Source organism: Ovis aries, chromosome 2, assembly GCF_016772045.2.
Source record: "Ovis aries strain OAR_USU_Benz2616 breed Rambouillet chromosome 2, ARS-UI_Ramb_v3.0, whole genome shotgun sequence".
Lineage (NCBI taxonomy): Eukaryota > Metazoa > Chordata > Mammalia > Artiodactyla > Bovidae > Ovis > Ovis aries.
In genome coordinates this window covers 55,356,299-55,370,691 of record NC_056055.1, presented here as the reverse complement: position 1 = coordinate 55,370,691, position 14,393 = coordinate 55,356,299, and the positions used below count along the sequence as shown (strand labels likewise).

The 14,393-nt window shown below is 41.5% G+C and overlaps 1 non-coding gene across 1 annotated transcript; it reads left to right on the top strand.

Moving 5' to 3' along the window:
* Positions 1-1,133: 1,133 nt before the first annotated feature.
* TRNAE-CUC (transfer RNA glutamic acid (anticodon CUC)) lies at positions 1,134-1,206 on the top strand. Its single transcript has one exon. It is a non-coding gene; the product is annotated as a tRNA-Glu (tRNA).
* The last annotated feature ends 13,187 nt before the right edge of the window (positions 1,207-14,393 follow it).

Here is a 14,393-nt window from a genome sequence, read left to right as displayed (position 1 = left end):
ATTTCAACAAATAATATAAACATCTGTAAAACATGCCCACACGGCTGCTTTATGCTTTGTCTAGACTTCTTTTTAAAAAGTTAATAGTTTAATATAGCAGTGGAAATATAGGAAGGAGGACCCCGTTCCAGGGCCCGAAACTGGGCTCTTGTCTTTCACTCGGAAATGAATTGTCAGAGGAGACACATGTGCTGACAAAGCAAGAGATTTTATTGGGAAAGGGCACCTGGGTGGAGAGCAGTAGGGTAAGGGAACCCAGAACAGCTCTGCCACATGGCTTGCAGTCTCAGGTTTTATGGTGATGGGATTAGTTTTCCGTTGTCTTTAGCCAATCATTCTGACTCAGAGTCCTTCCTGGTGGTACACGCCTTGTTCAGCAAAGATGGATGCCAGATAGGAGAATTCTGGGAGGTGGTCAGACATGTGGTGTCTCATTTTGACCTTTCCTGAACTCTTCCAGTTGGTGGAGGCTTATTAGTTCCATGTTCCTTACCAGGACCTCCTGTCGTAAAACAACTCATGCAAATAGTTACTATGGTGCCTGGCCAGGGTGGGCAGTTTCAATCAGTGTGCTTCCCCTAACACTTTCATAGAATTAAACATAAACACCCATATTTTAATTTAAATATTTTTTTCCTTATTACTAAGTCATACAGGTTCAACCTAAAAGAGTTAGAAAAGACAAGAGAAGGAAATTAAAATGATTAAAGAAACAACAAGTCACTGTACCCACTCACACATTTTTGTTTATATTAATTTACAAAAGACCTACTCTGTGCCAGGCGTGGCACAAAAGTGAATGAGACCACTGCTCAGCAAATCCCTTGCTGCTGGGGATTTCATAATCTAGCAACCAGACATGCAAACAGATAAACTGGAAGACACTTTTCCACAGCTGTCTGAATGGCACTTTTGAAGAAAGGAGGAACAGACTGCCTACAAAAGTAAGCTGAGGTGAGAAGCAGAAAAACTCATTTGGAGTTAAATAGTGCAGGTGGATAAACAGCAGAGAGTCAGAGTCAGCTCTGCTTTCTTAAAGTGGTTCTATTTGAGAAGATCAGTATGGAAATAGGAACCAGGGTACTCTTGTCAGTTGCATCTAGAGACTATCACTTGAAAAAAATACAGGGAATTCCCTGGTGGTCCAGTGGTTAGGACTCTGCACTCTCACTGCTAAGGGCCCAGGTTCCATTCCTGGTCAGGGAACTAAAATCTGATAAGCTGCCCCCCCACCCCAGAAAAAAAATGACACAAAGTATAAATTTTTGGACAACGCAGTCTAGATTGTAATGATTAAACTGATAGCACCATAATATCAGGATAATTACACCCTCACCCCAGCTCTTAAGAAGGTTGGGACCAGCCTTAGGGTTACAGGGGCCCACACAGCAAAGGGTGTTGAGCAGAGTAAGTGCCGGAGACACAAGCAGAATTCCTAGTTAATGAATCCCATTCCTAAATGATAGTTATTGCCAAAAACTTAAGCTAGGTATGGTTTTAAAAAATATATTCCAGGAAGGCTAATTGCCAATCCCTTCCTAAAGATTAGGAAGCACCTGATCTTCACAGATCAGTAAAACTGAAGCAGAAACACCTCCCATTTCTCTGGGCTAGATAAGGCCGGAAGGACTGTGTAGTCTCTACAAAATTTCCCAATGCCTCCAGAAGTAGTGTTATGATGCTTTCTTTTTCAGCTCATTAGCACATCAGGTATGCATAAAGGTAAGCAAAAAGGAAGCCCTCTAATGGGGAAAAGGAATATGCTTTGGTGTGGAACTTTTGGGATTCTGGGATTTTCAGATTTGATTTAAGCAGAATACAGTCTACGGTACTGGAAGACAGGAAGGAGAGATTCACCCAATAGAAATCAGAAAGGTTCAAGCAAGATTGCAAGATCTCTCCTTTAAATAGTCTCTTTCACTTGCTGGTTGTATAATTGTAAAGTTCATTATCTGTGTTTGTTCCTATCCCCAAGGCTTGTTTCAATGACCATGAGCCTTAAAGACAGAATGTGTTTTTAATCTCAAGGATTCAGAGTGAGCCCATAATAATCTTCCATATATACTGATTGACTTCGGCCCCTTAAATAAAATACAAATAACCCCTTGTATAAACCAGACATTACCCATGTGTTCCCACCAGAGAAGGTTCCAACTGAATAGGTATGAGCAAAGACCCCAGCATCTGCTTATTAGATTCTCCTGCAGAGCTAGTTTTGAAAACCCCTGGGAGAGTTATGGGATGAGAAGGGTGGAATGGACACCACATGCATACCCACAGCAAATCTCTAAGGACGGCAATGATACATAGTGGAAAAAGCAAGAGAAAAGGTCTTCCATTTATAACCACACTTTACATCTTATGAGCAACAGGAACTGAACCATGCAACCTAGTCGGAACACTCTCTTTATCTGTTGTAGTGCAAGCAGTTGTAAGGGTCACAGGAGGTAATGCTTGTGAAACCCACCCCGTAATGGCCAGCACCTTGCAGTGGGGAGGCTTGGAAGAAACGGCAGCTCTTCCTTCTACTCCTAAGCTGGCAATGAATGTTACATTCCCTGCTGCCCAAGCCATCTCTGAGAAGTTCTAAGCTTCTCCCAGGTCTCAAGTTTTCGCAAAGATTCGGCCCAAGCACTGAGAATAGTGTTTTCTTTTCAACCTCCCTCTTTCCTACCTCTGTCATTGCACTTCTCTTGGGCATAAATTTCAAATGGATAAGCCATTATGGAATATTATTGCTCCATGAGTGAATATCTTCAGTTCCTTCTTGTCATTTCTAGACATATTGTTATTGTATTAGTCATTCAGTCTTGTCTGACTCTTTGTGACCCCATGGACTGTACCCTGCCAACCTCCTCTGTCCATGGGTTTTTCCAGGCTAGAATACTGGAGTGGGTTGCCGTTCCCTTCTGCAGGGGATCTTCCTGTAAATGGATTGAACCTGGGTCTCTTGCATTGCAGGCAGATTCTCTACCACCTGAGCCAGACATAACAGCTTTTAATCAGATTCTGCACCAATTCTTGTATGCTACGTTCACTTCTCTGTTTCTGTAAGTGTCAGAAAAGTGAACGCTCAAATTCATACCACTAGAACCATAAGATACAAAATGGCACCTTGTGGCTTGAAAGAGTCAAAGGGCTTGACCCAGCATTTCACTTGCTGCTTCAGGAATTAAGTAAGGAAGAGAATATAATTCATTAAATTTTTTAGATAAGTTAAGGACTTTTCCAAGATCACACAGCATTTTGTACATTCCTCAATTAAAAAGCTAAAAGAAAAATGTATGGAAATATTTTCATGACTTTCAGGGACTTAAACACTGTGTTCAGACCTATGACTTTTCTGAGAAAACCCAAGAATTAGAAATGAACTAGGAAAGGTCGCTGGTGAGACAAAAATTCCATCTTTCATTTCTGCTTAAACTTTAATACTAAATGCATATCAGTTACTGAATCTAAGAATATTTAGAAAGAAATAATGTTGAATAAAATTAGTAAGGCTTGTAATTTTTCATAATATGAATAAATGAGATAGGATTAAAAATATTTCCTACTTAAATTAAGGCTGTCCAGTGGGAAAGAAAATTAGTTTATGCTTAGTAGGAAGATACATAAAATTTTACTATAATTCAGCCCTAAGGAATTTTTTAATTACCTCAGTAATGAAAAATGTTAAAATTACTGTGAGCGCCTGTGCTGGGATCTTTCAACACCCATTCCTTAGCTTTAAACCACTTGCCATTTTAATATCCGATTTCATAAATATTACATTTCCAAAATGTTTGGCCGTTCAGAAGATAGGAGTGAATGCAAGATAACATCTAGCAATAGCTTGCACTCAACAAGGAAGGAATATCCACAAACTGTGCAGATCCAACCGACTTTAAACGCCAGCCAGTCATTTCTTAATCAGGAGCAGTGACAAAATCACAAATTCCATTGCTGCTGTGTCTTCAGAATTAGGTCCAACAAATCAAAAATAACAACTTTCACTAGTTTGTGTGGTCTGGCAAAGGATTAAGCCAAAAAAAAAATAAAATATTTTCCCAATCAGCAAATGTTCCATGAATGGATTGGCCAACAACCCCCAGTTCATTTCTTTGAATTATATCTTGCATGCAATCCCATTTTTCCAATGATCCATTAGTTAACCAGAAATACTGTACATATTTTAATGGGTTAGAAGACCTTAAGGGAATCAATACATCTCAAATGCATGCCTCAGGGGACTCTGGTTTATTGCATAGAAGATAATTCTTTTCTGAAAAGGAGCAAGCTTCATTTGAAATTAAGATTTGGAGATCATAAATGGAATCAATTGAGCCAGGAAGTCTTTTGTAATGTATGGCACATGAGAGGCAAATGAATGTCTTTAGGTTACACCAGGAGAGGAAGGCCTGGTTGAGTGACAGAAATCTTTTCCCCTAGCTGAGTCACTTCAGAACCTGTAAACAGTGTGCTTTGTGAAGGAGATGTAAAATTTTTTTTCTCAGCCAATGTGCCACACTAAATGAACTAAGAAGTTCATTTGAGAGACAGAGAGAGAGAAAATAAGTATTGGTCATGTTCCAGAATATCCTGATACAGTTAACCACAAAATAAGTTATTAGCTTATTGTAAGGGCAGCCAGTTTTTAAAGTAATGGAGTAATCCACTATGGACTGCAGCAAGGAAGTAAGACAAAGGGTGTGAAATGAACAGATGGATTTGATTTTAAGCAAACTAGACCTATGACAAGGGATATAACAAGTCATTTTTTCAGTTTTCCATGCTATGGGGTAACTTCCCTTGTGACCTCTCTAACCTGCTAGCTCATTTTCCCCCTACCAGGAAGTCAGGCCTTTCTGGGAGTGAAGCCTTGTGCTTTGCAACTGTAAACTACTGCCTCTTGCTTCTATAATCAAATGAGGCACCACAGGGGACTGCCACCATAAATGCTTGATTACTTACTCTCCAAACTAGTTGTTCTCTCAGTCTCAGACTCCTTCCTGGACACATTGACGAGAATAAGAACAAGGACAAATGTTCAGGAGATGTCACACCTTTGTAACTCTGGTTTCTGAGACTACTCAACAGTCCCACGGTAGCACAACCCCCATCAATATGGCTGCCATCAACCCCAGGCTGATTCATGATGTGAGCCAGCTTTGTCCTCTCCACCCTTTCTTTAATCCCACTTGTGCCTCCCTGCTCCAATTTCATGTGTTCAGTGGCTGAAAGCTGCCAAACGCAGCCCCCACCACCCCGCCGCTGTGAGGCACACCCCTTCCAATAAGCCTGCACTCCCTCGCAGTACCCACTACCTCAAAATGTCAGGCTGTTTTTTCCTCACTGCCTCAGTAAAACTCCCATCTCACCACAGCTAATGCCAACTAGAGCTCTGGGTGATGGTGAAGCTCCAATACTTTGGCCACGTGATGTGAAGAACCAAGTCATTGGAAAAGACCCTGATGCTGGGAAAGACAGAAGGCAAAAGGAGAAGAGGGCTGAAGAGGATGAGATTGTTGCATAGCATTACCAATTCAATAGACAAGAACTTGGGCAAGCTCTGGGAGATAGTGAGAGACAGGGAGGCCTGGCATGCTGCGGTTCATGGGGTGGCAAAGAGTTGGACACAACTTATGACTGAAAAACAACAATGGGTGTACACAAATTTATACTTTGAGGTGAAAAGCTGACCCCTTTGTCCTAAATTGTAAGTCTCCAAACTGACCCTTGTCTCTAGTCCACCTAAACAGAGCTGTCTAAAACAAAAACTGGACCAGGTTTTGTTAGTTCCCTGTGACCCACAGAAAATGTGGAAGCCCTCACCCTCACTCCATCACATCTCCATTCTACCCAAATACCCACTGTTTCAGTCAAGGATAACCTTGCTCCACCCTCTTCCTGTTACAGAATCATACTACAATATTCACCTTTCCTCTGAACTTTCTTAATTCAACCCAGAACACACTTCTTCAGTTATAACCATTTAGCAAAATCTGAGTTAAAGCTGTACCTTCTCTGAAAACTTCCCTGACTAACATCCACCCAACAAAGGTCATGGCTCACTTCTTGGTGTCAGAATCTTAACTTGTACCATCTCACACTGGTCAGAATGGTCATCATTAAGAAATCTACAAATAACAAATGTGGACAGGGTGTGGAGGAAAGGGAACCCTCTTACACTGTTGGTGGGAATGTAAATAGTGCAGCCACAATGGAAAACAGTATAGAGGTTCCTCACAAAACTAAAAATAGTGATGGCAAGGAGGCTCAAGAGGATGGAGATACATGTATACCTATACTGATTCACATTGTACAGCAGAAATTAACACAGCATTGTAAAGCAATTATATTCCAATTAAAAATAAATTTTAAAAAAAGATGTGAGCTAAAACAAAACAAAACCCTAAAAATACAGTTGCCATATGATCCAGCAATCCCAATCCTGGGCATATATCCAGACAAAACTTGAACTCAGAAAGATACGATGCTCCCCTATGTTCATAGCAGTGCTGTTCATAATAGCCAAGATATGGAAACAACCTAAATGTCCATTGACAGATGAAAGGATAAAGAAGACATGGTGCAGATATATGAGTTCTACCCAGCCATAAAAAAAAGAAGGAAATAATGCCATTTGAAGCAACATGGATGGACCTAGGGATTATCATACTAAGTGAAGTCACAAAGAGAAATATCACATGACATCACTTAATGTGGAAACTAAAATATGATATAAATGAACTTAGCCATGAAACAGAAACAGATTTATAGAGAACAGACCTGTGATTGGCACGGTAGACGTGGGAAGGGATGGCTTGAAAGTTTGGGATTAGCAGATGCAAACTATTGTATACAAAATGTATAAACAACGAGGCCCTACTGTATAGCACAAGAACTATATTCAATATCCTGTGATAAACCATAATGGAATAAAGTATGAAAAAGACTATATATTGATGTATGTGTAACTAAGTCACTTTGCTATACAGCAGAAATTAACATTGTAAATCAACTGTATTTCAATAAAAAAAAAAAAACCTTCCCCCTTTCATATTAGCTCCCAGTAATACTCACTCAGTTTCTGCAAATTCAACCCTGCCTAAATTGTTCTATTAGTCAGCTGTAAAATGTGACTGATGTGATACTTACGTATTAAGTACAGAAAAACAAAATAATCCTGTATGAGAACAAACATCAAAAAAAGAAAAGAAAAATGAGCATGGTAGAGAGAAGCAAAACCAAGGAGGAGACTCGCAGTTTATTCCCCTTTCCAGAATGAGACACCAGGCATAGTTAGATGCAAGAGCTCAAAGGGACCACCTTAGGAGGAACTAAGAAGATTCTAGAGGTGAAGTCAGCCGCAAAAGCCACTGGGTCAACTGGCAAGGACCGCTTGTCTACTTCTGGTCCTAATATCACTTCCAAACCCCTCTCTTCCCTCCAGAGAAGTCTTTGTCAGCCTATTTCTGCCTTCAGTGGTGATGAAGAATCCAGAAAGCGTGTAGCAGGAATATCACAACAGGAACAGGGTGAGAAAGGCGAGAGGAAAGTAAATGCCATTCACTTGCGACTCCCCCTTCAGCGCCTCGTTTCTGGGGGCACAGGGGGGCCATGCAAGGCCGAAAGGGGGCTAAAGGAGGAGCTGGCAGGTCGCGGAGGGTGAGGGAAACTGAAAAGCTACAAAGGTTGCTCGCTGAAGGCAGCAGGCAGGTGTGACTGCGGATCTCAGGAGAACTGACTTCAGTTAAAATAGTGCTGGCCCGTGGGTGTGGGCATTGACTGGGAAAAAGAACAAAGGGGCCTTCTGGGGTTCTGAAAACATTCCGTATCTTAATCGAGGGGATGTAAGCTTGCCAGATAAAATACAGGGAACTAGGTTAAATATTTGGGACAATGCATATCAGAAAAAAGGTTATCTGAAATTCACATTTAACTGTGTGTCTTGTGTTTGTATTTGCTAAACCTGACCACGCTAAGGTGGTAGTTACATGAGTATAGACCAGTGCTTCTCCAGTGGGGGTGATTTAGCCCCAGCAGCCAAATCTGGTGACATTTTTCAGCTGTCATGACTTGGATGGCCTGGATACTGGTACCTAGAAGGCAGAGGCCAGGGATGCTGCCAAACATCCTACATGGCACAGGGAAGTCCCCATAACAAAGAATCATCCAGCCCAAAGATGAATGTCAATAGTGTTCATCTTTGTGAAGAATCAGCAAGCTGACTTCACTGATAATGTTCTTTTTACTGTCTGTCACAATCAATTTATGACAAAAATAAAAATTATTTATCTGTAATATTAGAAATCTTAAAATCAGTGAAAGTTTGAATGGGATAGTACCTCTCAACAACATCAGAAAAACTTTCTATTTTTAACTATATTTTTTCATTGGTGTTTGAGTCCCTAAATTTGAGCCCTTGAGGAAACTGGCCGTTGTGGGGCTCCAGGGTTATTTGAGTTGCATATCTCACATTTACATAAGACTTCATGGCCATGCCTCCTGGGGTGCTCCAACAAAATCACTGGGATGCCATGAGATATTTTACATTTTCAAGGGAAAAACAGAGGTACCCAGCAACTTTCAAATGTTGTATGAACTACCAGCTTGAGCTCATTTATAGTTTTTAACTTTAGATCAGAAAAATCACTATGGAATAGGAAATGAAGGGTGGTGGTGTTCAACTTGCTTCCAAAATGTAAGAAATTGTGAAGTTCCCCACTGGTGTACACATCCCACTAGTAAGTGTGGTCATCTAAGAAAAATTTTTTCTTTATGTGTATTTGTTTAAATGGCTACCAAGTCTATAGGACACGGTATTATTAAGTTGTTTGATCCTAACTAATAAATGGAAGTGAAGTGAAAGTTGCTCAGTCGTGTCTGACTCTTTGTGACCCCATGGACTATACCATTCATGGAATACTTCAGGCCAGAATACTGGAGTGGGTGGCCTTTAAATGTTAGATATTTCTTTTGGGGCTGTGGTGCTGTGAACAGAGAAAATTTGGGAAGCTCTGCCTAAAAAAATTGAATAATTGTATACGTTCAGCACTATTTATGTGTAACACATCACACTGTTTTATTTTTTGAAGATAAGTGTGTCTCTCCTCCTTAAAGAGATCATGTTTGTCTACCTAAAGACAAAGAATGTTTGCTAAATGACTGTTGTGATTTAAAGGCTTATTTTTTAAGCCACTTTTATTGAAATAAGATTGACATATAAACAGCTGTACATGTTTAAAGTGTATAACTTGAGTTTGGAAACCATCAAGACCAAAAGGGGGAAAGAAAGCTTCTTAAAGAGAGCGTGTTACTCCCAGAGGAATAAAGCTAACAAGTGATTTCAGTCAACAGGATAAAATGTGAAAACCCATAAAAAAAGAAGAGGAAACTTTGGTATCAGAAGATTTGAGGAGCAGCATTTTTTCTCATGTCTTGACATGACAATGCAGACACAGCAGCCTCCTAAGTTCGTGGGAGCAGCTTGGCCTTAGTGTGAGCACACAAGGCACAAGATAAAATTCTTGGGCTGAACATTAGAGGAGCTGATGTCACCACATCTCTGTCTCATAATCACCAGTGGAAAACAGCCCATTCTTCCACAAGTTAGCATGGGATTTTTCAGTTGTGTTTAAAGCATTGCCACAGACATGCTCATTTTGTCACCAGCGTCTCACTTAGCAAACAGCAGGAATATCACTGGGCCCCCAGGCCTTGCTAGGTTCAAATTCCCTGGCTTTCCAGAAGGCATCCAAACCTCTCGGCTTTTGCACAGGGCAGTATTCCTGTGACTTTTCGCAGTTTTCCACGGTAGTATCACAACCAGTCAGTCTCAGGCAAGCACAATTTGTCGCACTGCCTAGTGCCAAGGGAGAAATGCCAAGCTGGTGAGGAAATGACTCAAAATGAATTGAAATTATCTGCAGAGAACTGATGAGGAAGACTCCAGCTGCGGCAAAAATCAATGAGTGAAAAAAAGAGCCTGCCTGAGAAAATCAATGAAACCAAAATGGGCTGACCGTAGAGAAGAATTCTCTCATATACACGGGCTATGCCCGACCTCATGTGCTCAGCAAATATAGCCCTCGCCCAGCTTGTTGAAGGGAATATGACCTTTCCTCTGTAGCAGTGCTTTTTAAACTTCAGTGTACACATGAGACACCTAGGGAGCATGTTAACATGCGGATTCGGATTCAGTAGGAACGGGGTGGGGTTTGAGAATCTATATTTCTAACAAGCTCCCAGGAGATACTGATGCTGCTGGTGTGTGGACCACACTTTGAGAAGCAGGCATCTAGAGAAATATGGCTTCTCAAAGTGTGTGGTCCCTAGACAGGCATCAGCAGCAGCATCTGAGAACGGGTTAGAAATGTAAATTCGTGGACTCCACCCCAGACTGACCGAATGAGGCTCTGGGAATAGAAATCTGAGTTTTTCACAAGCTCTCCAGGTGGTTCAGATGCACTGTCACATTTGAGAACCACAAATATTCTAAATCTAGGCCATATTTTCATGTAGGTCCCCCACGATCTCTACCATGAAAAGTTCTCATGGTCAGCAGACCCTGAGATCCATTGCTTTCCTCTGAAATCATCACCTTGAAACCTGTTTTATGTCCTTGACTTTTCACATGCTCTTATTTGTCTCCTAAGTTATATCAAGAGATTTTGTCTTCCAAACTATACCAAGAGCTATGAGAGCTGGGTCATAACTTGCTCAGTTCTGCATCTCTCGCTGCTTTAGCAGTGTTTGCTATATAGCATGTGATCAATAAACACTTGTTGACAGGCTGGTGATGTTTTGTGGATTCACAGTGAAGTCAAATTTGGTTAAGTGAGGAGCAGGAATTTAGTTTCTACGTTGAGTAGCCTCAAGTAACTAAAATATAGGAATTTGCATTAATTATCTAATGCTGCATAAAAAACTACCTCCAAACATAATGGCTTTTAAACAACAATCAGTTCAGTTCAGTTGCTCAGTCATGTCCGAGTCTTTGTGACCCCATGAGTCGCAGCACACCAGGCCTCCCTGTCCATCAGCTCCCGGAGTTCACTCACACTCACATCCATCGAGTCAGTGATGCCATCCAGCCACCTCACCCTCTGTCGTCCCCTTCTTCTCCTGTCCCCAATCCCTCCCAGCATCAGAGTCTTTTCCAATGAGTCAACACTTCGCATGAGGTGGCCAAAGTACTGGAGTTTCAGCTTTAGCATCATTCCTTCCAAAGAAATCCCAGGGCTGATCTCCTTCAGAATGGACTGGTTGGATCTCCTTGCAGTCCAAGGGACTCTCAAGAGTCTTCTCCAACACCACAGTTCAAGAGCATCAATTCTTTGGCGCTCAGCCTTCTTCACAGTCCAACTCTCACATCCATACATGACCACAGGAAAAACCATAGCCTTGACTAGACGGACCTTTGTTGGCAAAGTAATGTCTCTGCTTTTGAATATGCTATCTAGGTTGGTCATAACTTTTCTTCCAAGGAGTAAGCATCTTTTAATTTCATGGCTGTAGTCACCATCTGCAGTGATTTTTTTATTATCTCTCATTGTTTTTTGGGGAATTTGGGGCTTGACTATTTACCTGGTGGCTCAGATGGTTAAGAGTCTACCTGCAATGTGGGAGACCTGGGTTCGATCCCTGAGTTGGGAAGATACCCTGGAGAAGGAAATGACAACCCACTCCAGTATTCTTGCCTGGAAAATCCCATAGATGTCTATCTTCAATGAGGTCACAAAGAGTTGGACACAACTGAGCAACTTCACTTTTCTTTTTTTCTTTTTTTTTCTTTTTTGCTTTCTTTTCTTTCTTTTGGCAGGGCAGTTCTGGCTTGGTTTATGGGTCTCTGACAAGGTTGCAGTCAGATACTGGCAGGCTGAAGTCAACCAACGGTTGGACTGGGCCTTATGGATCTGCTTCTAAGATGACTCACTCATATGGCTAGCAAACTGTTAGAAGAAGCTTCAGTGTTACTCCATGGGGTGGCTACTTGAGTGACCTCACAACATGGCAGCCACTTTCCCCTAAAGGAAGCCACTCAAAAGACCAAAGCAGAAAGTCCCATACTGTCACTTTCTTAGTATTCTATTGGTCACACGAGTTAGTCCTGGCAACATAAGGGCCTGAGTACCAGGAGGCCATCGTGGGGGTCAGTTGTCACACTTGTATCTTCATATTTATTTATTTGGCTGTGTCAGGTCTTGGTTGCAGCACACAGGGTCTTTTGGTGGGGCACCCAGGCTTCTCTAGTTATGGCGTGTGGGCTCCAGAGCTCACAGGCTCAGTAGTTGGGTGAACACAGACTTAATACCCTATAGGATCTTAGTTTCCCAATCAGGGATCAAACCTGCATCTCCTGCATTGGAAGGCAGATTCTTAACCACTGGACCATCAGGGAAGTCCTTCACAGGTATCTTCAGTTTGGCAGATATTGAGTTTGCTCTTAAGGAGTTCAGAGTCTTGAGGAGGAAGAAAAATAGCAAACTAAAAAGGACTTAAGACAAAAACACATGCATGAAAAAAATTAATAATAGAAGTAGATGAGGTGGAGGATAACTTTAGATCATGCGCTCAGAGACTCTCTGAGATAGTGATATGTGAACTGGATGATCAGGAGTCTCCACGTGGCAACCAAGGAGGCAGAATGGTTTGTACAAAAGCACTGGACAAACTGGAACACATGTGGCATGTGTCAGAAACAGAAAGAAGGCAAGTGTGGCTGAAGGGAGTAAGGAACAGGGAGTGCCAGTGAGGAGAAGCTGGCTTCCAGAGAGACAGGAAGCAATCTGTTTGTCTGTCTCCAAGGTCAAGGAAAGAGAGTGTTTCTAGGACAGAGTTAATCAATGGGTTAAAAAGCTGCTGAGAGGTCAAACAAGAAAAACATGAAGAACTGGCCAAAAGATTTGGTGAGGAGGGTATCAGTGATCTCGTCAAAAGCAGTTTCTGTGGCATGGCTGGGATTAAAAGCCTCCTGAGTCTGAAGGTGAAGAAACAGAGGCAACTGGCATGAAATTATTCTGAAAAGAACTGATGTGATAAGAAGACAAATGAAGCGGCACCCCTATTGTTGTTCAGTCGCTAAGTCGTGTCCGATTCTTTGCGACCCTATGGACTGCAGCATGCAAGGCTTCCCTGTCCTTCACTGTCTCCCAGAATTGGCTTAAACCCATGTCCACTGAGTCAGTAATATCATCCAACCACTTCATTCTCTGTTGTCCCCTTCTCCCACCTTCAATCTTTCCCAGCATCAGGATCTTTTCCAATGAGCTGGCTCTTTGAATCAGGTAGCTTAAGTATTGGAGCTTCAGCTTTAGCATCAGTCCTTTCAATGAATATTCAGGGTGATTTCCTTTAGGATTGACTGGCTGGATCTCCTTGCTGTCCAAGGGACTCTCAAGAGCCTTCTGTGTTCCCCTATTACATCTAATGAATTTTTCCTTTTCTGTATGTGCCACAACCTGAAGAAGATTGGGAAATACAGAAGATTTAAAAACACTTCAGTTTAGCTGCTCAGTCATGTCCAACTCTTTGCAACACTTAGCGGGAGTCAAAAGTCAGTGCAGGCCTTCTTGCTTTTTTCCTGACTCCTCCTGGGTGGGCCCCTGTTGTCCACCCAAGCTCAAGTGTCAATCCTGACCTTCTCCCTTGGAGACACCTACCCTCTTCAACACATCACCTTGTAAAGAACAGGGTTCTACTTGGGTTTAAGGTTGCTGCCTGGTTAAAGAGGTGAAGGAAGAGACTTCAATAAAATCAGTGTTTCATACGTGCATGTAGGTTAATGTCAGTCTCCCTGGTTGCTGAGTTAGCATGAACCCTACTTCAGAACCCTTAATCCAGAGGCAGTTAATTAGGAAGCAAAGAACCCCAATCAGGAGTACATATTCTAGATTCTGTAAATCCTCCAAATGTTATCTGAATCAGCACCAAGTATTCCGTAATTAGCATAGAGCTGTTAGGTTCAGGTGTCTCTATTCCTATCTTGCAAATAATTTCACCTATACCATTTTTCTAGATTCCACATATATGTATGTGTTAATCTATAATAATTTTTCTCTTTCCGACTTACTTCACTCTGTATGACACTTTCTAGGTCCATCCACATCTCTGCAAATGGCACAATTTCATTCTTTTTTTATGGGTAATAGTCCGTTGTATATACATACCACATCTTCCTTATCCATTCCTCTGCTGATGGACATTTAAGCTGCTTCCAATTTGATATTTTAAATATTGTAGTAAAATGTGACTTATCTTGATCACTGAAATTTCTGGCATCACCTTAAACTTTCAGTCTTCACCTCACCCTAAACCTGGCCCTTGATGCAGTTCCATCAGGATAGATACCATGTATTATTATTTTAAAATAAAATATGGCAAATAGAGTAAGAAGTACCTGACATACTACT